The sequence below is a fragment of the Diceros bicornis genome, chromosome 35, assembly GCF_020826845.1.
Source record: "Diceros bicornis minor isolate mBicDic1 chromosome 35, mDicBic1.mat.cur, whole genome shotgun sequence".
NCBI lineage: Eukaryota > Metazoa > Chordata > Mammalia > Perissodactyla > Rhinocerotidae > Diceros > Diceros bicornis.
Window position 1 is genome coordinate 34,244,276 of NC_080774.1, and position 26,269 is coordinate 34,270,544.

The 26,269-nt window shown below is 49.4% G+C and overlaps 1 protein-coding gene across 3 annotated transcripts in view; it reads left to right on the forward strand.

The window, feature by feature from the left end:
* Positions 1-16,879: 16,879 nt before the first annotated feature.
* Positions 16,880-26,269, forward strand: part of LOC131398561 (ral guanine nucleotide dissociation stimulator-like) — a 257,569-nt gene continuing 248,179 nt past the window's right edge. For 2 of the 3 annotated variants that reach the window (XR_009216923.1, XM_058532228.1), the window contains exon 1: positions 16,880-17,854. The gene's annotated coding sequence lies outside the window, so the exon portion shown is untranslated. The remainder of the gene's footprint in view (positions 17,855-26,269) is intronic. The other variant, XM_058532229.1, reaches the window with a different exon arrangement.

A 26,269-nucleotide genomic window follows, 5' to 3' on the forward strand; every position in this document is an offset into this window, starting at 1 on the left:
AAGGCTGCTCATCATCTCTTAGCCTCCATAAGGTGCAGACCCCAGGGCTCAGCTCTTGGTACGCACCTCCTTCCTGCCTAAACCTACTCCCTTGGTGATCTCACCAGTCTTGTGACTTTAAATACCATCTCGAGCTGATGGCTCCTGAATGGCTCACTCCCTTACACTTCAGACTCAAAAGTCCTCCTCCATCTTGTCCCCTCCAGCACTGTTGTCCATCTCAAGCTCAACATGCCCCCGGTCAAGATCCAGTGAAGCAAGAAAGATTTCCCCTCCACACCTGCCCATCCTGCCAGTTTTTCCATCTTGGTTAGCAGCAACTCCAACCTTCTGCTTGCTCAGCCAAAAACTGTCGAATCACTCTTGCCTCCCATCTTCTCTCTCCCCACATCTAATGCATCAGAAACTCCTGTTGGTTCCATCTTCAAAACACACCCCGAATCTGAACCTCCTCCTCACCTCCACTGCCACCACCTGGTGCAGGCCACCGTCAACTGCTGCCTGGGCTGTTGTAGGCGCCTCCTCCCTGGTCCCTCTGCTTCTGCCCTGGCAGAGGAAGGATCCCCCTGGGCTTTGAAGACTGAATGAGGGGCAGCGGAGGGGCCTTGACCAGAGGGCTGGGGCCTCTGACACTGGAAAAGTCAGACGTTTGTCCATCCATGACACTGCCTGCTGTGACTGCACCCTTGGGCACATGAAGGCCCATCAGCCAGGACCCCCTCTGGGGCTCCTATACCACAGGTTGTGAGACACTGACACTGGAGAACAGGGGAAGTTGGCAGAGTGCCTGCGAGTCCCTGGGCGGATCCCTGTTCCGGCAGATGGGCCCACGTGAGTGCCCAGGGCCCTTCCTCGAACCCCATCTGTGCCAGGGACAGCTCACCACCCACACCATCCCACCAACTGCCCCCTGAGCTTGAGCTGTGAACTCCTCAGATTGCTCCGGAGACCCTGCTTCCAGGTGGGGCAAGCTGGGGGTGCCCCAACACCCACCCCTTGGGATCCTAACCTGAACATGATATTTTAGCATCTGGTGCTCAGGAAACTCCTGCTGGGGAGCATCCTTAGCCCTGGCCTTTCCACTGATGGGGGCACCCCGGAGCCGGGCTCACCCAGACAGCTCCCCCAGTTTAGCCCTGGCATCGTCCAGTCTGTTGGCTCTATGTGCTCGTGAAAAGTGGGCCAGGAGCTCGTGCAGTGTCAGAATGTGCCTGGGAATCTGCGGCAGGAAGAGGCAGGGGGACAGGGACAGAGGCAAAGAGAGAGACAGTGATGAAGTAAGTCAGAGAGAAAACAGCAATGTAGAGAGGGAGAGAGAGTGACCAAGTGGACGGAGAATGGTTCCCTCAGCAACCAGCACTCCCATGAGCAGGGATGAGGACGGACACCCACAGCACTTCTGATCTCAGACTCTAATGTGGAGGATCTTCCAGGGTCTTGTTTGGGGCAAGAGCCCAGATCTTGATGCTCTAAGCCAGCAGGAGAAAGGGCCTGGAGGTGGGCTCAGTACCAGGAGCTCCCCCTCACCTTCCCACACTGCATGCTCTGTGGAGCTGGACAGCCCTGCGGTCCGCTGGGTCAAGGGCTGGCTCTAACCCCATTCTCCAGGCAGCCCAGAGCTGGGGCCTGTTAGGGTCTGGGCTCTCCCGGCCATGGCTCCATGGTGCCCCCAGCTGTGGCTTGCTCCCAGCTGGGGCCCTCACTGCCATGGACCCCCAGAAGGCTCCCAAGGCATGTGCCCTCAAGGACAGGTCTAGGTGCCAGCTGGAACATGGGGTCAGTGAGGAAGATCTCCAGAACTCTCTCCTTGCAGTCAATTTGGCCTCAGAGTGCTTCAGCAGCTTGTCAAAGTCACGTCGCTGTTCTGCTTGCAGTGGGCCAAGATCTGCAGGCTGTACTGGTAGCTGGAGACCAACTCCTGATAGAAATTGACCATGGGCAGCAGGATGTCTAATGGGTCTGCACGAGGAGTGGCTCCACAAGCCCTTGGTCACCCAACCCCACCCACAGAGGTCAAGACCTAGTTCAGAGCTCCCACCCAGAGACACCCTTGCCTTTGAGGATGACTCTGGCACCACTGCCCTATCCAGGGCCAGATAGTTGGCCCCAGGCATCAGGACACCATCAGAGTCACAGATCTTTATAGAGATGGGGCCCCATCTTGTCTGACACCTGTGTATTGGAAGGTCGGAGAGGGCTGTTGTGGGTGCTGTGGTGTGCCTCGCCGCCTGAAGGGTCTGAAGGGCTACCCAGCTCTGGAGTTTTGGGGGTTCAGCTGAGGCCTCTGTGGTCACTGAATTGCAGCTCCACATCCCCCTCAGCCCTGGCTCCCCCAAGAGGCCTCCCTCTCAGAGTGCCCCAGCAGTGACAGAACTGACCCATCCAAGGTCAGAAGGTGAGTCAGTAGCTGGCTTGGAACCAGGTCTCCTGAGTCCCCCATTCCAGGGCTTCCCTCCACAAGACATGCCCTCCCGAGTCACGTCCCTTCAGCTGTCTGTCCCTTTATCCATTTGTCCCTGTCCTTCCACACCTCCCCAGGCTCAGCAACTTGGGTCTGCTGCTGGCCTGCTCTGTCCCAACCTCTTGGAAACACAATACCCTGCCTTCCAGCTCCCGAAAGCCCAGCCAGTCTCCCCAAACCTGCCCTTCAGTACTTGATTTGCAAGGATGGGTCCACTGAAACCTCTGCTTATAAACTCCATTAAAGAAAAACATGCCTCCTTTGCAATAAACTCTAAGTGGGAGCTTACACAGGGCATTCCACTACCCATGGGACAGCACCATTACCCACGCAACTACAGGAAGTGCAGACCTCGTCTTTCTAGGGCCGCTTCCCATTGTGACCTTGGGGGAAAAGCGGGGCTCTCTGACTTAGGAAAGTGAACAAGAAAATGTCACACTCAAGTGTGGGAGAGGCGCGATGCAGGTGGTCCTACTGTGCAGCCCTCGGGGCCGTCAGGGCGGTGCAGTCAGCTCAGAGAGCAGTGACGCAGGGTGGAAGGAGTGGGAGCCTTGACAGTGCTTCTACCTTTTGTTTCAGTCATTCTACTTTTGGAAACCTGTCCCAAGGAGACGCTCTCTCATATGAACATTTCAGATGCAGAGATGAGTGTTTCTAGTAACAAAAATTTGCAACAACTTTAAGAGCCAATGATGGGAGATGGCTGCATGGATGATGGCATGCTCACAGGTACTGGAGGATCATACAGCCATCAAAAAGCATACTTTCAGCATGAGAAAACACTTGTGCTATAATGTTAATTAAAAAAAAACACATTAAGATTGAAATTCAACATTCATATATGTGATATTATGTAAATAAAGCGGGGGGAACATCCCAAGGTCTGTGCATAGAAAAAAATTTGAAGAAAACACAACAAAGTGTTTACAGTGGTTATCTTTGGGAAGGAGAACTATGGTTGATATAGCTTTGAACATTTTCTTCTTCTCTAGATTGTCAAATTTTCTCAAATGGGTTCATATATATAATTTTTTAAAGGGAAAAGTAGATAAAGAACTAAAAATATATCACTTCCTCCTAGAAAAACAGCTTTTGCCAACTTGTCTTTCCTCTTCTGCTCCCTCTGAGGGATTCTGTGTGTTTTAAGGTGTGTTTTACACCCCGGGAGGATGGAAGTGCTGCCAGCCTGGAGGAGTGGGCCCTGGAGAGGGACTTCTCAGGTGGATTTTGGTGCAGGTGGGGCTGGGGACCTCTGCCAGGGCTGCCTGCTCACCCAGATCCCAGAGGGCCAGCTGGAGATGCAGGTCTTCAGGCCTTGGTAAAGATCTGGTGCAAACACACGATGGCCTCACTGACAGAGGAACCACAGGGTAAGCTCCGGCCACGGAGTTCCTGCCCCTCCAAGGCCTCGCCCACAAGTCCAGCAGAGCTGAGGGGACCAGGGAGAGGGCAGGGGCTGCCACCACCGGTGGGACTCGAGCAGCCTTTCTCAAGTGACACCTTATGTGAAAACCCCATCAGCAGGATGGACTATGTAACTTGTGGCCCAGTGCAGAGAAAATATGCAGGACCCCTTCTTAAAAAATGACAAAATTTCAAGATGGTGACAGCAGAGCACTAAACCAAACACAGACTTTTCTAAACATGGATCACACGCCCCAGAAGCTGGCAGAGGACGGGAGCTGCTCTCGCTGCCAGCCTTCCTGGCACCCTCAGTGTCCACCTGCTGCGGTGACCCCAAGGGATCTTAGAGGAACTCAGGGCTCTGGAGAATTCAGAGGAAATGCCACTGATGATGTGAAAAGACCTAGGGCTTGAGACCCACACAGATCAGGCTCAAATCCACCTTATCCTGCTTCTCAGCTGTGTGACCTCCAGCAAGATGCCTAATATCTCTGAACCTCAGGTCTTTCCTGTAAAATATGAAGGTGAAATGACGTCACTCCTGTAAGTAATGGGACAATTTGAGGGCCTGGTACAGAGAAGTTGCTCAGTAAAGACTACCTCTCGACCACCCCCTTTTGGGGGGCCAACTTAGAAAAGCAAAAACACCCAGATTCTCCCAAGCACGTGCCCTGTCACCACCTAAAGAGCCGTGGGGATCATGCCTTCTCACTGGCAGCTTAGCACCAGGTTGGGTAATGGGCCTCTGAGCACCCCTGGCAGCCACATTTGCCGTGGCTCCCCTCCCAGCACCCTCTTCCCCGCCCATGCTCCCCAGCCAGCCAGCTCCAGGACACAGCCCGAGTCTCCTCTCCCAGGATGAGCTGTAAGGATACCAGAGAGACTTCCTGCAGCCCCCTCCCCTCCCTGTTCCTCCTCTGTTCTTGTTCATCACCCTCAGCTCCTACCACCCTGGAGACCTGGGAACCACCCCAATGTGTCTGGTGTTTGAGCTGAACGACAGAGGGGAAGCCAAAGGGACTCTGTCGTGCACCCCATTTGTAGACAGGAAAACAGACCCAGAGAGAAAGAGTGAAGCCCCCGGGAGTCAGGGTAGCCCCAGCGTAGGAGCCTGTCCTCATATCCCTGCAGTGGTCTCTGTCTTTCTCTGCCACATCAGATGCCCCTCCCTAGTCCCATTCTCCACGTGTGCTCTCTGCTCCCTCCCTCTATGATGACCCAGCACTTTGGCTATTGGAGTCCCCTGGTGCTTTCCTCTTCTGTGAGCTGCCACGCGGCTGTCTCCTCTCCCAGCAGTTTGTGCCCTGAGGGCAAACCCCCACCCTGGGGTCTCACTTTCTCAGTACAACAAGAGCAGGGGTGGAACGTGCTGAGTGGGCACAGAGACACCCTTGAGCTGTGTGGCACACGTCCAAAGATAGTAGCTCAGGAAATCACAAACATGCCACACAGCCAGCTCCCCTCCCTTTCCAGGGCATGTGGCTTTGTCCCCTCAAGGACACTTGCTGAACCACAGGATGAATGGGCTCTGACAATTGACCGAATGGAGCACTTTGAAAGCAAAATGGGACAGTTAGCCACTCTCCACTTCCGGGTTGCTAAAACTACACCAGCCTGTGCTTGAAGAGCGGCTGAAAATATCTAATGGAGAAATATTCAGTGTCAATGCAGGCTTTTCTATTTTTTCCATTCTCTGAGAACCTAGGCACATGAAATAATGGCTGTTCTTGGATCTGAACTCTAAAGAGCTAAGGGACTCACACACAGGCTCATGGAGAGCTCAGAGACACGTGGATGCCCAGTCAGCACCCTCACTGCCCTGATGTCATCACCCCCATGCCAGTCTGCTCTCTTTGCCAGTTCTGGGATTTGCACGTGGTAGCCTTTTCTCTTTAGGATTGTGGGGTATGCGTGTGGGTGTGGGTGTGTGGGTAAATGTAGTCTGTATGTAAAACTGATGGCGCTCTTCTCAGAGGCATCTACAGGACATCTACTCCCCAGGGACCAGAGCAAAAACCAGATGCAGTCAGGTCAGATGCTCTGCTCCCTGCACAGGCAACACTGGCGGTCTGGGAGTCTGATTTAAGGATTGTGCTGGGTGGGCAATGCTCTGGAGAGCTGTGAGCTTGGAGACCTTGCAGAAGCCTTGGGCCACGGCCCACCCCTGCTAGGAGCCAATGTCAGGATGGCCGCAGGAACCCCAGCCCCTCTGAGATCACAGAGACAGCCTTTCCCTTATCCTGAAGGTTCCTTCTGAGGATGCATTTGCTTTGGATCCAGGTTGGCTTGGCTGACGTCCAAGGCCTGCTCAGTTGACCCTTGTCAACGATGACCACGGCGAGTTGGGACTTCGGCTTATTATCCTAACTTGCCGGCTAGAGTCCAGCTCTGGCTACCCAACCTGGCTCAATGTCTGGCGTCTCAGCTGAGCCCTGCCCACTTGCCATCCCACAGTCTGGCCTTCTTGGCCCATCAGAGGCAAACCCTCATTTGCCGCATCCCTCGGCGGCACTGCTCATTCGCTCCTGCCCCACCACAGTCCCCTCTCTGGAGACAGTGTCTTTAATCCAGAATGCATTTAGTCGGTGCAGTCATTGATGGAGGAATTAGTCCATGGTTTTCTCTCTTTTGTTAGCAGTCAAGGTTTTGCTAAAGATCTCTGTACTTCCTGTTTTTCAAACAGCTGCCACACAACTCAGTTCTCTCTCCTTCCTTCTCCATTCCCTCTGGCCTCTTCCAAGCCTAAGAGATGCCCATCTCTGTCTCCCTTGGTGCCAATGCTGTCAGCATGTCCTGATGGAGTTCGTGTGGTGGCACCATGCTGGGCATGGGTGAGACAGCCAGAGGGGGATAAGTCAGATCCCTTCACTGGAGGAGCTTCCAGCCTAAGAAAAGGGTCAGAAACCCACAGAGGGAACTTATACTCCAAAAAGGTGAGGCCAGAACAGAGGGGTGCCCCTACTGCAGTGGGAGGGTCTCACCATGGAATCCACAAGCGCTACCCAGAGGTTTTGAAGGACAAAACAGGAGCCCAATTGGGCTGGCCCCGTGCTGTGGCAGTTAAGTGCATGAGCTCCGCTGCTGGCGGCCCAGGATCCAAACTGATGCACCGCTTGTCATGCCATGCTGTGGTTGTGTCCCATATAAAAGTGGAGGAAAATGGGCACAGATATTATCCCATGGCCAGTCTTCCTCAGCAAAAAGTGGAAGATTGGCATGGATGTTAGCTCAGGGCTGATCTTCCTCACAAAAAAAAAAAAAGAAACTCAACATGTGTGCTAGAGTATAGAAGGAATTGGAGCAGAAGGGATGATGTGAACAAAGATGCAGAGTACAACAGGGTGTTGAGTTCAGGGCAGCAGGGGTGGGGATGGCAGGAGGAACATGGGAAACAGGACTCAAGGCATGGAGTGGGCCCTGCAGAGGGGCTGCCTGGGGAGGGGTCAAGGTGGCCCTCTCCATGTCAAAGTTGGTTTGTAAACATGATCCCAAGGCTACAGTTTTACCACAAACCCTGAACTAAAGATCTGTGCAGTTTCTTGCAGAGTCAGCCTTCCAGGATTCTGAGTGCTCCCAAGTCAGGAAAATACCATGACCACCTCTAAATTCCTACCCTTCCCTTTGGGCTGCCTGAGCCGTCCCAACTTACTTCCAATCATAAATGGGAGAAAAATAACTATTAAAACAATGAAATGGTGCCAAACTGAGGATTCTAGAGGAGGGAAGGATTCTTCTCAGAAGAGGATGTTCCCTTTGTTTTAGATGGTCCTTGTAGCTTTTTGGTTACAAAAGATGAAGCCCAAGAGGACTCTTTAGATGGGAGAGAAGAGACTGAGCAGAGCTGGACAGTTTTGCTTAATAACTTTGCTTTTGTTTGGGTGTGATCTCCCGTTACCTCTAGGGAGAGTTGGCTGCTGGTGGGGGCTCTGAGTGTAGAGGGTATAGAGGGAGTAGAGACAGGGCCAGTGTCCTTGATGTCTGACCTGTGCACAGCCTGCTAAGAAGGGCATAATGCCTGGTTTAAGGCTCTGCTGTTGTTGCCTTGAAATTCTTAAGAGCCCTGTATTTTCAATTTGCACTGGGCCCAGCAAAGTATTTAGCTGATCCTGAAAAAAGGTGTAGACAAGGGTATATTGGTAAAGGATTAATGACCAGCTCTCTGAAAGAAAAACTCTGACTGGTAGCACTGGCCAATTTCCATGCTGTAAACATTCCTACCTTGGCCCATTTTAAGCTACCAAAGAGTGAATAACAAGCTTGCAAGATTCTTGAAAATTTCACAACCGACTTGCAAGTTGGTGTGAGCCAGCTCCAGCACATCACTGGATGTAAGGCGAGGGTCTTGGCAGATAAAGGGATTATGAACACCCCCCCCACCACCAAAATGGCAGCTGGGAGAGTGTGGAGAGAGGCCAGCATGAGGAGAGGAGGTCAGCAAGAAATCCCTGTAGCAGGAAAGGCTGAGTGACAGGAGGGCAAGGATGTCTTCTATTCAGCTTTCAGCTGTTTTCTGTTTCAGTACTGGAAACCCCTCGAGTGCATCTAAGCCTTTCAGAAAGTCTGGTCCATACTTGGCCCATTTTGGGGGCTTGGGGAGTGAAGGAAGAGCCAGCTGGGTGTCATTAGGGCTTTCCTGGATACTCTGGTTCTCCTCCTGGGTCAGGGCAGGACTGTACTGCCCAGGGCCCTGAAGTCGGGTGCGGTCATGTGACTCGCTGTGTCCAATAAAACTTGAGCAGAGTTGTCAGGCATCATTTGCCACATTCCTTCCCCTGCCCTGGGACTGGTGAATTTCCTGATGGTGGGAGCCCCGTCAGCCTGTGTCCCTGACTCTGAGTGAGAATGTTGTGGAGCAGAACACACAATGGACACACAGTGTGAGAGAGAAAGCATTCTTTGTTGTTTTAAGCCTCTGAGACTTGGGGGCTGTTTGTAATTGCAGCAGAATCTAGCTCCACCTGACGGACACATGGAGCGACCACAAGGGGGTAAGGAGCAGTCAAGACTGAGTGGAGACTGGCACTGTGAGAAGTGATACAAGAAGCCAGGAGAGCAGAATTGGAAGCCAGATGTGGCCAGGAAAATGGAAGACCCTGAAAATCCTCAGGAATACGTGGGATGGGGCTTGAGGATGTTTTCTGGCTATCAGGTGGACCCTGAGAGCTTGAGGCCAGCCAGGTGACACAGTGTTTCCTGAATATGCACATTTTATTTGGCCCGTCTCCCCAGCAAGGAAGGAATAACGTGTGTGGCAGGCACAGGCCACGGATTTACAGCCAGGAGACCCAAAGTTAAGCCTGGATTCCAGCGCTGGAAGTGACCTTGGAGTGACCTTGGATAAGTCCTTTCCTCTTCTGTGGACCTCTCAGTTCTCAGATCCCTCCCAGCTCTGACATTCTATGACCCTCTGTCTTTGTCACGGGCGTCACTCATCACTTACTTGGCTCCTCAGCACCTCCTGCCTACCTGATGGCCTACTTCCTGGGAAATGGGCTCTGTTTCAACTTCCTGGAGCCCCTCCAGAACACACAAGTGCCCTCTGCTCTGCAGGGTGTGTGTGTGTGTGTGTGTGTGTGTGTGTGTGTGTGTGTGTGAGAGAGAGAGAGAGAGAGAGTGAGAGTGAGAGAGTGAGGGAGTGAGGGAGAGAGAGAGAAAGACTACAGCCAGAAAGGTTTACCAAGCTGATCTTGCAAAGTCTTACTTAGGGGCCGGCTACATGGCTTAGTGGTTAAGTGCACCCGCTGCGCTACTGGTGGCCCGGGTTCGGATCCCGGGCGCGCACTGACGCACCGTTCGTCCAGCCATGATGAGGCGGCGTCCCACATACGACAACTAGATGGATGTGCAACTGTGATATACACTTATGTACTGGGGCTTTAGGGAGAAAAAGAGGACTGGCAATATATGTTAGCTCACGGCCGGTCTTCCTCAGCAAAAAGAGGAAGATTGGCATGAATGTTAGCTCAGGGCTTATCTTCCTCACAAAAAAACAAAAGCCTTACTTAAAAATATCGTTTTCCCTGGAGAGTAATATACTCAGTTGGAAACGTTGCTCCTAATTCCCACCACAAAGGCCTCTGCTGTCACACTGACACAAACACACACACACACACTTTCACCAAAACTGACCAGTTTTGTGCTCTCCAGCACCAGAGAGGGCCCTGCCCTTTGCACCCACCCCTTCTCTGGCCTACCAACCCCCGAAACCTTTCAAGGCCATATGCGACATGAACCCATACCTTCTTTGGCCATAAAATGACTCGTTTTCTACCTGGGTTCACACTGCAAGCTCTATTATGGTGCCAATCACACTCTACCACAATCAGACTTTAAGGCTAGAAGCTTCCATCTCTTTACTGCCTCCCACAGAACCTGATGTCCATTCATTCATCAAGTCCTTACAGAGTACCTACTATGTGCGAGGCAGAAGGGACAGAGTGATAAAGGACACCCCTGCCTTCAAGGAAGTCCCACCAGACCAGGTGAGGGACAGACACCTGAGGAGCCGGCTCTGCCATGGCATGCTGAGGGTGGGAAAGCTGTGGCAGCAGGGGTCATGGAGCACATTCTGGGATGAGAGTCCCCAGGAGGAGGCATTTGAGCTTGGTAGGATTCCACCAGGCAGGGAAGCGTGGGGGTGGAAGGGGCACTCCATACAGAAGCCCCAGCATATGCAAAGGCCAAGGTGTGCACAGCTCATGACCAGGGACACTGGCTGGAGCCCCGAGTGATGGGGTAAGAGGAGCCTGGGGAAGAGGATGAGGCAGTGGTCAGCAGATTTTAGGCAGTTAGTGAACGAGTGAGTGAGTGAATGACACCCTTGATCATGAAGCCACTAACCTGGTACTGGTCCTTAGACCTATTCCTTCGTCCTTAGTAAGGACTCAGCTTGGTTTCAGGGATATGTGTAGGGCTAGGATAGATCTCAGAATGAACCAGATGGTTTAGACACGGGACAAGCCCCGATCCCAGGACCCACAAGTAGAGTGGCAAGACTGGCAAGTAGACACACAGACCTGGGTTCTAGTTCTGGCTCTGCCACCTCCCAGCTGTGTGAGCTTGGTCAGGTGCCTTGAGTTCTCTGAGCCTGCTTCCTCATTCCAACCTATGAGAATGGTTATGGGGACTGACTAAGAAAACATCTCTGACAGTGCCTGCTGCAGTGTAGAGGAGGTGTGTGGAATCTGAAACTTTTGTTCAAGCTCAAGTTTCAAGCTGATGTGATCATTAGTTCAGAGCTTGGCAGCGGCACCATAAGGTGGAATTAGCAACTTCAGAGCGTTCAACATTCCAGGCGGAGCTGGCTTCAAGGGCGTGTGTTGGGGTCCTGTGCTCAGAAGGCCCCATGCTTGGGGCTTCAAGTTCTGCAGTTGCAACCTTGAAGTTATTATTTCTCTTTGAATTTGTTTTCATGACAAACATCTGATGGAACAATGGAGCACACCCCAGGGGCGTGGAGCCTCAGCCCTCATGTGTTCCTGCCTACTGTTGCCTCCCTGGGATGGTGTCTCAGCTTCTTGCTCCCCACATGCTGGCACCCCCAGAACCCATGACCTCCTCTATCTTCTCTCTGGGAACAAATGGGTGGAGTCAGCCAGGAAGACTCACATTCCACAGTGAGTCACCCTCCACCCTCTGCAGGGGCCTTGGGGTAGGTGCAGAAATGGTGGGTGCAGTGAACACCAGATCCTGTCTCGGGGCAAGGCAAGGAGACAATGCCTGGGCACTAGGTGGGTGACTCAGCAGGGGCATCTTGCCCACCCCTCATCTAGGTACCAAGTGTATCATGGCACAAAGTTTAGCGGAGGTTGAAGGTTGATATTGGGGGGTCGCCTGTCTGCCATGGGTGGGTTGGTGGGCTGTGAGAAGGGGAGGTCGACTTCCCCGACTCCACCCAGGGCCTTGCATTTTTCCCTTGCATCAGGCCCTACAGATCATGCAGCCAACACTGGTTAGAATCTGTTTCCATTTTCCCATCCTCAGCTCAGAGTCCACGGTCCTCGTGTGACGTGGCCAAATGGCTCTGAGCATCTGGTGAGCACGGTGAGATGAGGGGGGAGAGGCAATCACATCATTCGGTCCTGGGGTAGACAGCTGGTGAGGGGCGTCTAAGGGACAGAGAGCCAGCGCCTCCCAAGCTTTAATGTAAATGGCAATCGACTGGGATGTTGTGAAAGTGCAGATTCTGATTCCGGAGGTCTGGGCAGGGCCTGAGATTCTGCATTTCTAACATGCTCTTGCTTCATGGACCACATTTTGAGTAGTGAAGTTCTAGAAGCCTTAACCTAGGAACAGCGTGGCCTCCAGACCGATGCCCGGCAAGCCCCTGTAGGAGCTCTTATGACAGGCAGAGGGAACGACTGCTTAGAACTTAGCCAGCAGCCCACACTATGATGACTCACCAGTAACTCTGTGTCCCCGGACACTTCAGCTGATAATGTGGGAATGCTTAGTCAATGTGGTCATCAGCAGAGTAATTAAAAACTCGCCCATAAATAACCTCACTCAATCCTCACAACTTTGTCAGGCAAGTATAAAAAGGCTGTTTTATAGATGAAGGAATTGAGGCACAGATGATGGGGGGATGCACTCTAGGTTGCAACCGTCAAGTGGCAGAGCTAGGATCTGAACTCAGATCTAACTAAAGCCCTTCCCACTCTGCCAGCATCACTAAATTTAAGTTCCTAGGCTGGCATAGCTGTGGCTGGAAGCTGGTCCCCCTGCCGGTCATGTGCCCCCCCGATCCTGCAGGAGCCCAGAGTGTGAGGTGTTTGGCCTGTGCCCTGGGCCCCCTGGCCAGCCTCCTCTGCACCCCTAGCCAGCAGTCACCTCTGCCTTCAGCCACTCGATATTGATCTCCCCATCCTCGATCTGCTGCCGTAGCTGCTTGGCCACTGTCTTCTCGCCTCCACGATCTGCAGCAGGTGCAGGTACTTCTGCATCAGCACTTCACACTCCCTGGCCAGGGTCTGGTAGATGTGGACAGACAGATGTGGTAAGACACTGCCTTCTTGTCCCCCAAGAGATCCAACCAGAAATGGGGGTCCCCCACTGACTGCGATTAGGAGATGGTCCTGACTCCCAGATATGGTGTGGGGGGCATTGACCTGGCTGCTGTGCTGTTACTGACTGCTCTGGCTCCTTCTCCAAATCCTGTCTCACATTTTGACCTCTGGTCCTCTAACTGATCCTGTTCTCTCCCCTCTCCCTCCGATCCACACCCTAGGGCCTTTGTACAGGCTCACTCTCTTGTTAGGTGTGATGCATCTGCTGACTTTAAGTTAAAGTCAATGCTCAAATTGAACAACAAAGCCTGGATGACAGCACATCTGTTTACAACATGGTTCACTGAATATTTTGAGTCCACTGTTGAGACCTACCACTCAGAGAAAGAGATTCCTTTCAAAATATGACTGCTCACTGGGAAATGCTGTGGTTCCCATGGAGAGACTGATGCTGGTGTGTGCCCCCCTCCACACACGCACCAAAGTTAGGAAAAGTCTTATGACTCGCATAATAGAGGTCTCTGAGGAGAGCAGGGCCAGAATCTGAAGTAGCTCTGAAATGGCTTGAGGGAGCAAGGAAAGGAGCCTGGTCTGGTTTTTTGTTGTGGTTGGAGGTTTTAAAGAAAAATTATTTAATGACACCTGTCAAAGATGGTAAGCCATATTTTATTCAGAACCACTGTGATACGTAGGGACCACCGTGATGGGATTCACAGCGGGGGAGAAATGAGATTGGACTCTACTCTGAATGCAGCATGGGCAAGTGGGAATTCATGACCAGGTAGCATGGTGGGGGTCACAGGATGGACAATTACTAAGAGAAAAAACAAGTGTTGGGGTTTCTGGCTAACCTGTCCTAAGAGGATTCTTACCAAAGAGAGGCCAGAGTGATCAGACACCACCTGAGGGATGGTGGAGGAGGAGGAGGAGCCTGAGCAGATCTTGATGGTGATCAGACATACGGGTGGCTGTTCTGGTTAAACTGACTTAGCAAGGTTCTTGCTAAAACTGGATTTTACAAGGAAGTGCACAGACAGGCCTACACGAAGGTTCAGGAGCCTGACTAAAGTTTGGTTAAAGCAAGAAATCTTTGCCAGGGGTGAGACCAGGGCAAGAGTTCTGCACACAGACAAGGATTGTGTGGTTGGATCCGAAGCCAGTTCCAGAGAAGGGACTTCTTAATCCTGGCGGGGAAGGAAAAAGCCTCCCAAGAACCATTGCCCCAGCCCCGCCCAGCACCCCCCTCCCCTCCCTGACTCCCTGCTGCCCCTCCTGCCCCAGCAGCCATGGGCTTGTCAGGCCAGCGCCAGAGCACCGAGGGTGGATGGAAAGAGCGTCCAGACCCGCAGGAACCTGGTTGTCAGACGCACCGGTCTCACTATGGGAGCTGCCCCCACCCGCTCCACCTGAGGAGCTGCTCCCCCCGACGGCCCCGCCCCAAACCACTCCAGCCAGTCCCAGCGGCTAAGAGTCCAGGCGAGCACAGTCTTCCATGCTGACCGGTGCAGGTGCCCCTACCCGCGTCCCTCTCCCCGCTGCCCAGGAGAATGAGCAGAATGTGATGCTCAACCACTGGGGCCAATCCAGGTGAGCAACGTGGGCAGGGCCAGAAGTGTGGGCGGAAGTGCATCGGTCACCATCTTGGCGTCCGGCGGGGCCCCTCTCGGAGGGCCGGCCACATTGTCCCTCCCCGCTCGGTCTGGGTCATTTGCTATGAACACCGCAGCAGTGACCCATCAGGGCAGCGGAACAGACGCGTTTTGGCAGCGCTCCCCCAGGGTGGGTGCATCAGGCGTCAGTTTGCCTAGGCCCACAGATGTGGCCATCTTGCTTTACGGAGGACAGATGGGCACGCGCCGCCATCTTGCCATCCTGCGGGGCGTGGGGACCAGCTCCCACTTGCTGCACATTGTCACTTCGAGCCCTACTCTTGTGGCAGTCCCACTGTGGGGCGGAGAAGAGGGGGCCGGAGCCTGGCAGCATGACAGCCTGAGGCCCGGGATGGTGATCACTGCACTGCCGCAAACTGCTCCCACCACTGGGCAACGAGGAGAAACAGCCATCTCCTTCCACAGGTAACCGGAGATTGCCGCCCAGTCAACCACCCTGGCGGTCCAGCCCAAGGCAGGCAGCACTCTGTGCTTGGGGCCTCGGGGCCGGTCCAGAAGGTGAGTGAGCGCCAGGCGCTATGTGGCCTTGGTCTGTGCCACTGTTTCTACTCTGGGCACCTCGGGCCACTGCGGCCATCCCATGGCCACTGGCACCCACCTTATGGCCTCCACCACACTGTCACCCCCACCCCCTAGCCACTCTGCTCTCCACTGATTCAGGCTGGGGCCAACAATGTCAAGAAACAGGGTATTCTGGAAACGTTCTTTCTTAGGTCACTATCTTCTTGCATTTGCCGTGACTTTTCTGCTCTTTTGATGGTAGGGAGCCTGCCTTGATCTCTGAGATCAGGAATGTGGCTGAGCAAATGCAGCTTCTACCTCCAAATTGACACTCCTCTCAGATGCTCTGTTGCTAGAAGGGTCCTGGCAGTGCAGGGAAAGGTGGCTCTGCACTGGAGGTGAGTCCTGGAGAGGCGTCTGACTCTGCAGACTCTGCATGTGACAGCATCCTGGGTGGAGGAGGTTGCAGCCCACTCCTCACTGGGAGGCTTACCCTGGGGACTCAGGGAAGGGGCTCCTCTCTTCACTTCTTCCTTGGGATCCCACAGCAGGATGAGGGGTTTGCCTTCCCCTTGGCCTGGCTCCCTTCATGAGGGCTTCTGGAATTCGGAAGTTGTTACAGTCTATCCAAAGAACTAGTAATGTGAGCTTGTTTCAGAGATCAGACAACATGCTTTCTTGACAGTTTCCTTCAGAGTCTGTGTCCCAAAAGTTTTGTTACTGTTTTTGAGAATGATGCAAAACACTGCAGAGAAGGTTGCTTTTGGCATGTGTCATTGTTTAACGTGGTATGGGGGCAAAGGAAGTGGGGGTCCTTTCGTAACTTGTCACAAAGCATTGAGAAATGTTAGAAGGTCATGTTGCTTGGAACTCCCTGAGGACCTAGTATCCACCCGGCCTCATGGGGGTTAGATGAACTCAGGAGGAGAAGAAAGCCTCGAGAGAGACCCCCTTCCTCCCCATGTGCATAGTTTTCTCTAAATAGAGATTTTACCTTAATGAGGAGAAAAGATTATGAAGTGTCTTGGTCAGTACATTTCAGGGGCTGGTTGCTTGGTACAGGAAGCAGCTTTCCTCCTGGTAGTGGAAGGACAGGAGGAACACGGAACTGCAGCTCTTGGGGCTGACCTCCTCTTGGCGGCAGTCCTGCATCCTCAGCTGCTTGAGTAGAGCTGGGGCCAGGCGCCCTGCTGAGTGCCTGGGAGGCTCTGCTGGCCGACACCTGGCCTGGCTTTGAAATAGGGGGACCAACCCTCCCCGTTTTAGCACCCAAAGTCCTGCATCCCAGGGACAGCAGGAAGGTTGGACAGCCATGAGCTTCTAGGAACTATTTCTGAGGCTTCCTGAAGTCTTTCCTGTTGTTTTGGTGTCATCCTGTGCTCTCTGCCCGAGCATCTTTGTTCCTACAGGGCACTTAACCACAGCCTGGGAGGAGGTCTTCACTTTCTTTCCTTCTCTGCCCTACAGATGGTCAGCTCCTTAAGGTAGACAGTGGGTCTTTCATCTTTCTATTCCAGTAATAAGTTGCAAGCAGAAGGTGTTCCTTAAATCTCTACTAAAAGTTTAAATGGGCAAAAATCCTAAGTGTGGGTGTTCCCAAAAACACTTGTTTTGCTTTTATAATTGATTATTTTAGGGGGAGACATTTAATTCTTTCTTTTTAATTACTTTCTCATGTATCCTTGCAGGCTCCACATAAAGGACTCAAAAACATCTTGTCCAGTTGCTAAAAGCTGTTAACAGGGATGACTGGACCCTACTAAGTATTCTTTCGTCTGTAGTGACCATTTCACCAAAAAAAACTCTGGGACAGGCTGGAAAGTCAGTACTGTGTGCTCAAGCCCATGGCCTTGCCCTCCATCTTCCACCTGATTGAGAAGGAGGGGCTGAAGGCCGTGGCCGCCCCAGGAGAAATGACACCAAGGTAGCCACCGGGGACAAGAGGAACATGCGAGTGAAGCAGATGGGAAAGGAGCTTCAGGTTCATCCTCATCCTCGAGGGAAAACCTGAGGGCCCAGCCAAGGTCCCACAAGTTGATGCAAGCCCCTCTGCAGGGCGAACCTGCACTCAGTGCCACCCAGGAAGCCACCAGTCAGGAGCGGGCACAGAGTCTCTGGAAGGAACTCCAGGAGACAGTGTGGCCTCCACAGTGTGAGGCAGCCAGGGAGATGCAAACAGGTCTGCTGTAGATGCTGGCGATGAGACCCCCTCTGCCCAGCCAGGGCCTGCTGGATAAGTGTGGCATTTCCGTGGGTGACTTTATCCCTCAGGATCTGAGGCGTGCAGATTTATTGGCTGGCTTCCTTCTTACAGTTTCTCCTCAGCACACACTCAAGAGATGCCATCTGTCCCTCGAGAGGCTGTTGACCGAAAGAGGCTGAAGAGAGATGTGGAGCCCACCTACAGTGGGACCAGCCTTGGGCCTGATGAGAGCTTGGCCCAGATCCCCCAAGTTCATCATTCACAATGATGCCTCAGAAACCCTCCCAGAGCCCCTCACCCTCCAACAGATGTCACCCTGGAGCCAGCCGTGGAAGATGTGCAGGGTGAACACAGCGACACCGGCCCCCGGTCCCTCAGCGGGGTCATCCTGTCAGCTCTGGGGCCCAAGAACTCCTCGACTCGCTGCACTCCTACTGCTTCTGCTCCCCGGGGAACAGGAGCACAGGTGCCGCCTGCGGGAGCAGGTGGAGAAGGACAGCAAGCTGAAGAGGGGCAGCTGCCGACAGCCAGGTGCGCACTCTGCAGGAGGAGCTGGACGAGCTGAAGGGAGGGGGCTCCCTGCCTTAGCAGCCTGCTGCCCCCAGCCGAGGTCAGCCCTGGGGCTCGGGGCTCCCCCACTGCCTGCTCCTCATGAGGAGTTTCCTGCTCCACAGCAGAAGGCCTCTGAGCACTTCTGTGTGCAGCATGCCTGCTGCTGTCTTGGGAGAAGGCTCTGCTGGTAGCCGCCCCTCACAGACAGGGAGCCCAGGTTGCAGAGCTCACCCCGTTTGCTCTAGGGCCCTCGAGAGGCAGCGGTAGTTGTCAGAGTTAAGCAGGTGGGAAAGGAGGCATTGCAGGTCACCTGGGAAAGCCAGACCTACCCAATGAATGGTACCTGGATCGTTGGTTTTCCACTTGAACAGGAGAAAATCAGCTTCTGTTGCATCCCTCACACAAATGTAAATTCCAATGAGTTTGAATCTAAATGTGAAATAAAATCGACATAGTAAACTATTGGAAAAGTTATAGGAGACTTAAAGTCATGGCGAGGTGTTTTCCATACATGTTTTAATGAATATCCTTGAACTGAAGTCATTTTGAACATTTTAATAATTTCTTTAAAATTTGAAACATCTTTTTGAGTAGAATACATTCTCTTTTGTAAAAATTAAAACATTAGAGAAATACATAAGCTAAGAAGTGGTAAAAACTCCTATTTCTCACCTACCTCCCAACTTTTATTCCTTGTCGGAAGTAAAATTTGGTGTGCAATCTCCTCCACTGTTTCCTGTGCTTTACCTACATATTTCTCCACCTGTGCTAATAGGTTCGATATATTTTTGGTGTGTTTCTTGGCTATGTTTCTGATTTTCCTGCTCTCTTACAGTTTAGTAGTTGTAAACATTGGTTTCTCGATATTCCTTACATATTGAGGGTACCATCTTTTGCCTGTTATACATCCATGGAAAACATTTTCCTACTACATTGTTCATTTAATCTGGATCAGTGCTTGTCTTCCCAGATGTCAGTAACACTTCAAGAGGGAAACGGGTCTATGTGACAGGATGTTCAGGATCTCCGGGACCCCAGGGGCAACAACCAGTAGAACAACCCAAAACAAGAAACAAAACCCATCCCGCGTGTTTCCAGATGCATCCTAGGGGAAGGACAGCTCCAGTTGAGTACCACTGATATCCTGGTCAGAGTTATCCACTATGTTCTCCTATCACGTTAAAGCTGTTTCTGTAGTTTCTCGTACCTGATGGTACAATTTGGTGCCTTTGTCTGTTCCTCTTGGTGCCTTTGTCTGTTCTTCTTGGTCAGACTGCCCAAGGTTTCTCACTGTTACAGGTCTTTCCAGACAGCCAGCCCTTGACTCCATTGTTCAGGTCTATGTTGTTATTCCTGCCTGGTGAATTCTCCCTTCATTCTGCTCTCATTGGTTTTATTGTGGTGTTGTTCTGGCTTTGGAGGGAAGTGCTCAGCTTCTTCGTGTAGAGTTGATATTCCCTGATACCTGCAGTGGAGGCTGTGTCCCTTCTTCTGTCCCCTTGTCCCCATGTCATGGATTTGCCTCATGCTGCTCTCATTGCTGTTCATTTCTAAAGAGTTTCTCCTGTCTGTCTGGATTCCCTCTTTAACCTGAGAGATTTAGAAGGGTGTGGACAGATTTTCAAGTGGATAGGTTGGGGGAGGGGAGCCAATATTTTGTGATTATTTTTTACTTTTATTGCTTTAAGTTCCAGTAATATGGTCACTTATAGATTTCTGCTTTTTGGACTCTTTAGAGATTTCATTGTGGCTTAGCACACAGTCCATTGTGGTGACTGTTTCATTGTGGTTTGAGGAGAATGTTCGCTCTCCACTAGATGCTTACGTTGTCCCTGGGGCTGAGGCTAGATCTAGCTTTTTTGTGTTTGTCAGCAGATCTGTTTCCTAACTTACTGTATCACTTGACCTGTGGCTTTTTAAGAGAGGTAAGGTAGGTTTCCCTGTGGAAAGGGAAGTCACCTCCCTTGGGATGCCTGTGTCTTCTTGTTTGTCCAGTTTTGCTTTATGTTTCAAGACCATATTGTTAGGTGCATAAGTGTCCCTGACAGTTATCAACACAGAAAACCCCTGTTTGTCCCATTTAAAGTCTTATTTCTTTATCTCCTTATTTTGAACCATATTATATCCCTTTATTTTTTAACAATATTTTAACTCAACTTGAGAGCCTTCATGTTTTTATAGAGCAATTTGATCCATTTACAATTGTGATTATTGATAAATTGGAATGTGAGTCTACCATTTAATTTAATTTTTAATTTGTTAGGTTTTCTCATGATTTTTCTCTTCTTTTAGTGGGTGTCTTTCAGCTTTTAGGAACAACCATTTCTGCCTCTCTTTCTGTAAATGCTTAGAGTTGATCAGTTCCTGTGTTCTACACTCCCAACTCATCACCTTCCGGTCCCCAGCTTGAGAATATCTGATCTTAGTTCTGTGTTCTTATTTTCCCCATCAAGCAACCATGATTGGATGTAAGTATACCTTTTATTGGTTACTTTCTTCACAACTGTTTATTGTATCAAAATTTTTCCTCCTTTGGAAAGATTTGATGCTATTTTGGAACTCATATGACAGTGAAATTTTGAGACGAATCGAGTCTGAGATAGTCCTTAGGTGCTGATGCTGGGGAGCTAGCACCTAACCTCTTAAAGTTGCATCAGTGTGTCAGCAGAGTTGGGATGAGGTCAGAGATATTTAAAACCGTGGAATTGAATGAGGTTTCCTGGAGACACTGTAGCTGTAGAAGGGACCAGGGCCCAGCCTAGGAGCAGGCAGTGTTTGCAGAGGTGCAGCTGAAGAGGGTCCAGGAAAGGGGCCTGAAATGGTGGAGCATGAAGTTGCAGGAACCATGAGGGGAAAGGGTATTGCAGAAAGGAGGGGTGCTCAGCTGGGTGGGATACAGCTCTGATCAGAATGGAGAGAAGATGGCTGGACTCGGCCACAGGGGATCACTGGTGACCTCAGTCTCCTTGAGAGGGTGGGAATGAAGCTGGGTCTAGATTGAGTGAAGGGGGTCCATGGGAGGGCAGTAGGTATGAGGCACTTTATTTAAGAGGTTTAGCCATGAAGGGGAGTTGCGAAAGTGGACAATAACCAAAAGAGAGCATGGGTCCAAGGGAGAGTTTTGTTTGTAAGGCGGAGATTAGCTAGCAGGTGTCTGTGCTGCAGGTAGGACCAGATGGGGAGGAGGAGTCTGCTGGGCCCTGAGGAGGTGCCGGGCTGGGCTCCTGTTACGAGAGGTTTGGGGATTCGATTGGAGACGTAAAAGAAACTTTCCACTCCAAACAAATGGACTGAAGGTAAATTTTATTATAGAGAGGATGGTAAAGGTCCGCAAACAGATCTGAATAGGTCAAATAATAAGAGGGAAAAAACACCAGCTCAACTGGAAAGGGAAAACATCCACATCGGCTGAGATAGCAGCACATTTGAATAGGTCATATAATAAGAGGGAAAAACATCAGATCTATCAGATAAGGAAACACCAGATCGACTGAAGTGAAATGACACAAGTCAACCAGAAAGAGAAACACCAGGTTGACTGAAAAGAGAACACATCAGATCAATTACTTCACAATAAATCAATTACTCACAACATCCATGCCCCACTGCTGGGAGAGTCCTGTCAATTGACACTGCTGGGCGGGAATCACACGTCCTGGGCAAGGCGTCCCTTCCACAGGTGGAACTCTCACCGGGTCTCAGTCTCCAGCAGTTTATATAAGCAGTTACAGAGTTTACAGAGAAAGCATTCAATGTTCCCCTGCACAAATGGTTATCAGTGGCGTACATGCACTGAGCCCCACCCTCTGGCTATCGTCCCAGCCCAGTAGTTGTGTACGTGCATTGTTTACCCTGCTTATCCTCCCAGCCTAGCTCAGATGGCCAGTCTGCCCCAGGCTGCGGCGCCCGAAGGGCCTTGAATTTTTTACACATTGCAACTATATCCATGGGAGAAGGGCCAGTTCCCACCATGCAGAAAGCAGCTTTTATATTTCTTTTTGTGCTGATGACTGTAGGTCAATGGAGTGGCCAAACATGGCTGTACTAATGTCAAGAGAGCTCCGCTGCCTGGCGACGGGCAGAGAGCAAGAGGACAGATGTGTTCATGGAAAGGGCGCCCTGTGCCTCTGCTCCTGTATTGCTGGAGCGTGAGGTGGGCAGTGGTTGGGAGTGGAGGTGCGATGCAGAAGGTGTTAGGTGAACGGCAGGGGGAGGAGGGAGAGGGAGAGAGGACACCCTGGCTTGGTCTTCATGGCTCACATGGAGCTCCCCACTGGGATCTCCGATCACCAACTGTTGACTCTCTTTGATGTTTTCATCAAAATGTCGGCTCTCTTGATGGTTCCCAAGGCTATTATGAATTTGTTCATCAATGAAGGAATCTTTGGGTCATTTTTAAGGGATTCTATGTCAAAGGGGCTCTACATGTGTTTATTCAGTCCATCATCTGTACCCAATCCCTTTGTTTTTGGACAGATTCCATACAACAGAGCAGCCGGGCCAGTGGCCTGCAGGTTCCAGGGTTCGAGAGATTTGCCCTCCAGAAAGCCGGTGCTGATTGGCATTCTCACAGGACGTGGTGCTCTGTCCCTGAGCCCGCTCTAATTCTGGGTGTCATGACATTGTAAATCCTGGGGCAGTTCTGTCAGGGCCCATGGTTGGCATTTCTGTGATTAGTGAGGGCAAACATTTTTCTGTGATCATTATCTGTCACTTCCCTGACTGTGCTGTCACCTGCCTTGCTCACTGATCTCTGAACCTTCCTGGTAGAACCAGGACGTTCACTCTCTATCCAGTGTGATTGCATGTTCCCTCAGTGTACTTGCTTCAAAAATATCTGTTTTCTTCACATTCTTTGATTCCTTGTACATATAATCTAGATTTAATCTGGAGCTTTAAAAATGTTTTATTGTGGAAAACCTTGAACATACACAAATTAAAGAGAAAAGTGTGATAGCTCCCCATGTCTCTATTACTCAGCTTCAACATTTATTAATATACTGATATTCCTGTTTCGTCCATATTTCTACCCACTCCCTACCTTCCATTGATTATTTTTTAATTAATAGATTGTTTTTTAGGAAAGTTTTAGATGGACAGAGAAATTCAGCAGAGAGTGCAGAGCATTTCTCCCTCCTCCCCCACAGTTTCCCCTACGGTTAACATCCTGCGTGACCACCTGTGTTAGTGCAGTCCATTCCTTACAAGTGAGGAGCTGAGGCTCATACAGCGTTCATAACCAAGTCCGTAGTTTACGTTAAGGTTCATTGTCTTGCTGTCATGTACTTGGATTTTGACAAATGCATAATCTCATGTATGCACCACGACAGTATCCTATGGAAGAGTTGGATTGCCCTAAAATCCCTGTGCTTTACCTCTTCGTCCCTTGCCCCCCAACTCCTGGCAACACTGATCTTTATACTGTTTCTATAGTTTTGCCTTTTCTGGAATGTCGTGTAATTGGAATATATGAAAACTATGGAACGGTGTATATAGCCTTTTCCGGTTGGCTTCTTTCACTTAGCAGTATGTATTTAAGTGTCCACTATGTCTTTTTGTGACTTGATAGCTCATTTATTTTTTTTTCCTTTTTGTATATTGAGTCAAAATATACATAACAAAAAGTGTTTCATCTTAACCATTTTTAAGTGTATACTTCAATGGCGTTAAATACATTTCCACAGTTGTACAGTCATCACCACTATTCATCCCCATAACTCTTGTAAATCTGAAACTCTATACCTATTAAACAATAACCCTCCCTTCTCCCCTTCCCCAGCCCTTGGCAGCCACCATTCTACTTACTCTCTCTATGATTTGACTACTCTCAGTTCATACAGTATTTGTCTTTTTGTGACTGGCTTATTTCAGTTAGCATAATGTCTCCAAGGTTAATCCATGTATAGCGTATTGGAGAATTTGCTTCCTTTTTAAGACTGAATAATATTCCATTGTATGGATATACTACATTTTGTGTATCCACTCATGTGTCAATAAACACTTGGGTTGCTTCCACGTTTTAGCTATTGTAAATAATACTGCTATGAACATGGGTGTACAAATATCTCTTCAAGGCTCTGCTTTCAAATCTTTTGGGTGTATATGCAGAAGTGGAATTGCTGGATCACATGATAATTCTATGTTCAATTTTTTGGAGGAACATCTACACTGTTTTCCATAGCAGCTGCACCATTTTATGTTCCTATCAACAGTGTACAAGGGTTCCCATTTCACCGCATCTTAGCCAACACTTGCTGTTTTGTCTTTTCGATAGCACTCAACTTAGTGGGTGTGAGGTGGTTTTGTGGTTTTGATGTGTATTTCCCTAATGATTAGTGGTGTTGAGCATCTTTTCATGTGCTCATATGCCATTTCTAAGTCTTCTTTCGCAAAGGAGTCTTCAAATCCATGCCCATTTTTTAATTGGCTTGTTTTTTAGTTGTTTAATTTAGGACTTCTCTGTATAGTTTGGATACCAGTCTCTTGTCAGAAATATGATTTGCGAATAATTTCTCCCACTCTGTGGGTGCCTTTTGATGTACCAACTTATAAAATTTTCATGGAGTCCAATTTTTCCATTGTTTTTCTTTTGTTACCTGTGCCTTTGGTGTCATATCCAAGAAATCATTGCCAAGTCTGGTGTCATGAAGATTTAATCTCATGTTTTCTTCTAAGAATTTTCTTGTTTGAGGTCTTACATTTATGTCCTTGATCCATTTTGAGTTAATTTTTGTATATAGTGTTGGATGGGGTCCAGCTTCAAGATTTTGCAAGGGGATATCCAGTTTTCCCAGCACCATTTGTTGAAAAGAAACCTTTCTCCATTCCACGGTCTTGGCACACTTGTCAAAAATCACTTGACCATATATGTGAGGGTTTGTTTCTGGGCTCGCTATTCTATGCTATTGGTCTCTATGTTTGTCTTTATGACAATACCATACTATTGATTACTGTAGCTTTGTAGTAAGTTTTGAAATCAGGAAGTGTGAGTCCTCCAGTTTTGTTCTTCTTTTGCAAGATTGTTGTTGGCTATTCTGAGTCCCTTGAGATTCCATGTGAATTTTAGGAAGGGTTTTTCTATTTCTGCAAAAAATATCATTAGGATTTGGATAGGGAATACATTGAATCTGTAGACTGCTTTGGGTAATACTGACACTTTAACAATAGTAAGCCTTCCAATCCATGAACATGGGATGTGTGTCCATTTATGAATGTCTTCTTTAATTTCTTTCTGAAATGTTTTGTAGTTTTTATGGTGTAAGTCTTTCACCTCCTTGGTTAAGTTAATTCCTAAGCATGTTATTCTTTCTGATACTATTATAAATGAATTGTTTTTGTAATTTCCTTTCCAGAGAGCTCATGGTTCGTGTATGGAAATGCTGCCGATTTTTGTGTGTTGACTTTGTATCCTGCTACTTTTCTGAATTCATTTGTTAGATGAAACGTCTTTTTTGTGGAGTCTTTTGGATTTTCTACATAGGACATGATATCATCTTCAAACAGAGACCATTTTACTTATTTCTTTCCAATTTAGATGCCTTTTATTTATTTATTTATTTTTATTGCCTCATGGTTCTGGCTTGAACTTTCAATACTGTGTTGAATAGAAGTGGTGAAAGTGAGCATCCTTGCCTTGTTCTTGATCTTAGAGGAAAAGCTTTCAGTCTTCCATCATTGAGTAATATGTTTGCTGTGTGTTTTTCATATATGGCTTATGTTATGTTGAGGCACTTTCCTTCTATTCCTAGTTTGTTGAGTGTTTTATCATGAAAGGGCGTTGAATTTTGTCAAATGGTTTTTCTGCATCAATTGAGTTGGTCATTTTTTTCCCCTTCATTTTCTGGATGTGGCTTATTACATTGATCGATTTTTGTATATTGAACTCCCCTTGTATACCAGGAATAAATTTCACTTGGTGGTAGTGTATAATTCTTTTAATATGCTATCGAATTCATTTTTAATTTGCTAGTATTTTGTTGAGGATTTTTGCATCTATGTTCATCAGGGATAATAGTCTGTAATTTTATTTTCTTTTAGTGTCCTTGTCTAGTGTTGGTATCAGGGTAATGCTGGCCTCGTAAAGTGAGCTTGGAAGTGTTCCCTCTTTTTCAATATTTGACAGAGTGTAAGAAGTCTTGTTTTTAATACTTCTTTAAATGTTTGGTAGAATTCACCAGTGCAGTCATCTGGTCCTGGGTTTTACTTTTGAGAGATTTTATTTTTTTTAATTTCTTTAAGTATTGGTGACATATAACATATGTAAGTTTTAGGTGTCCAAGATGGTGATTTGTGAAAGGATTACCACAATACCGTGAGTTAACATCTCCATTCCCTCACATAATTAACTTGGTTTTTCTAGTGATCACTTTCAAGATCTACTCTCTTAACAACTTTCAAGTCTATAAGAATATAGTATTGTTAATTATGGTCACCATGCTGTACATTAGATCCCCAAAACTTGTTCATTTTACAG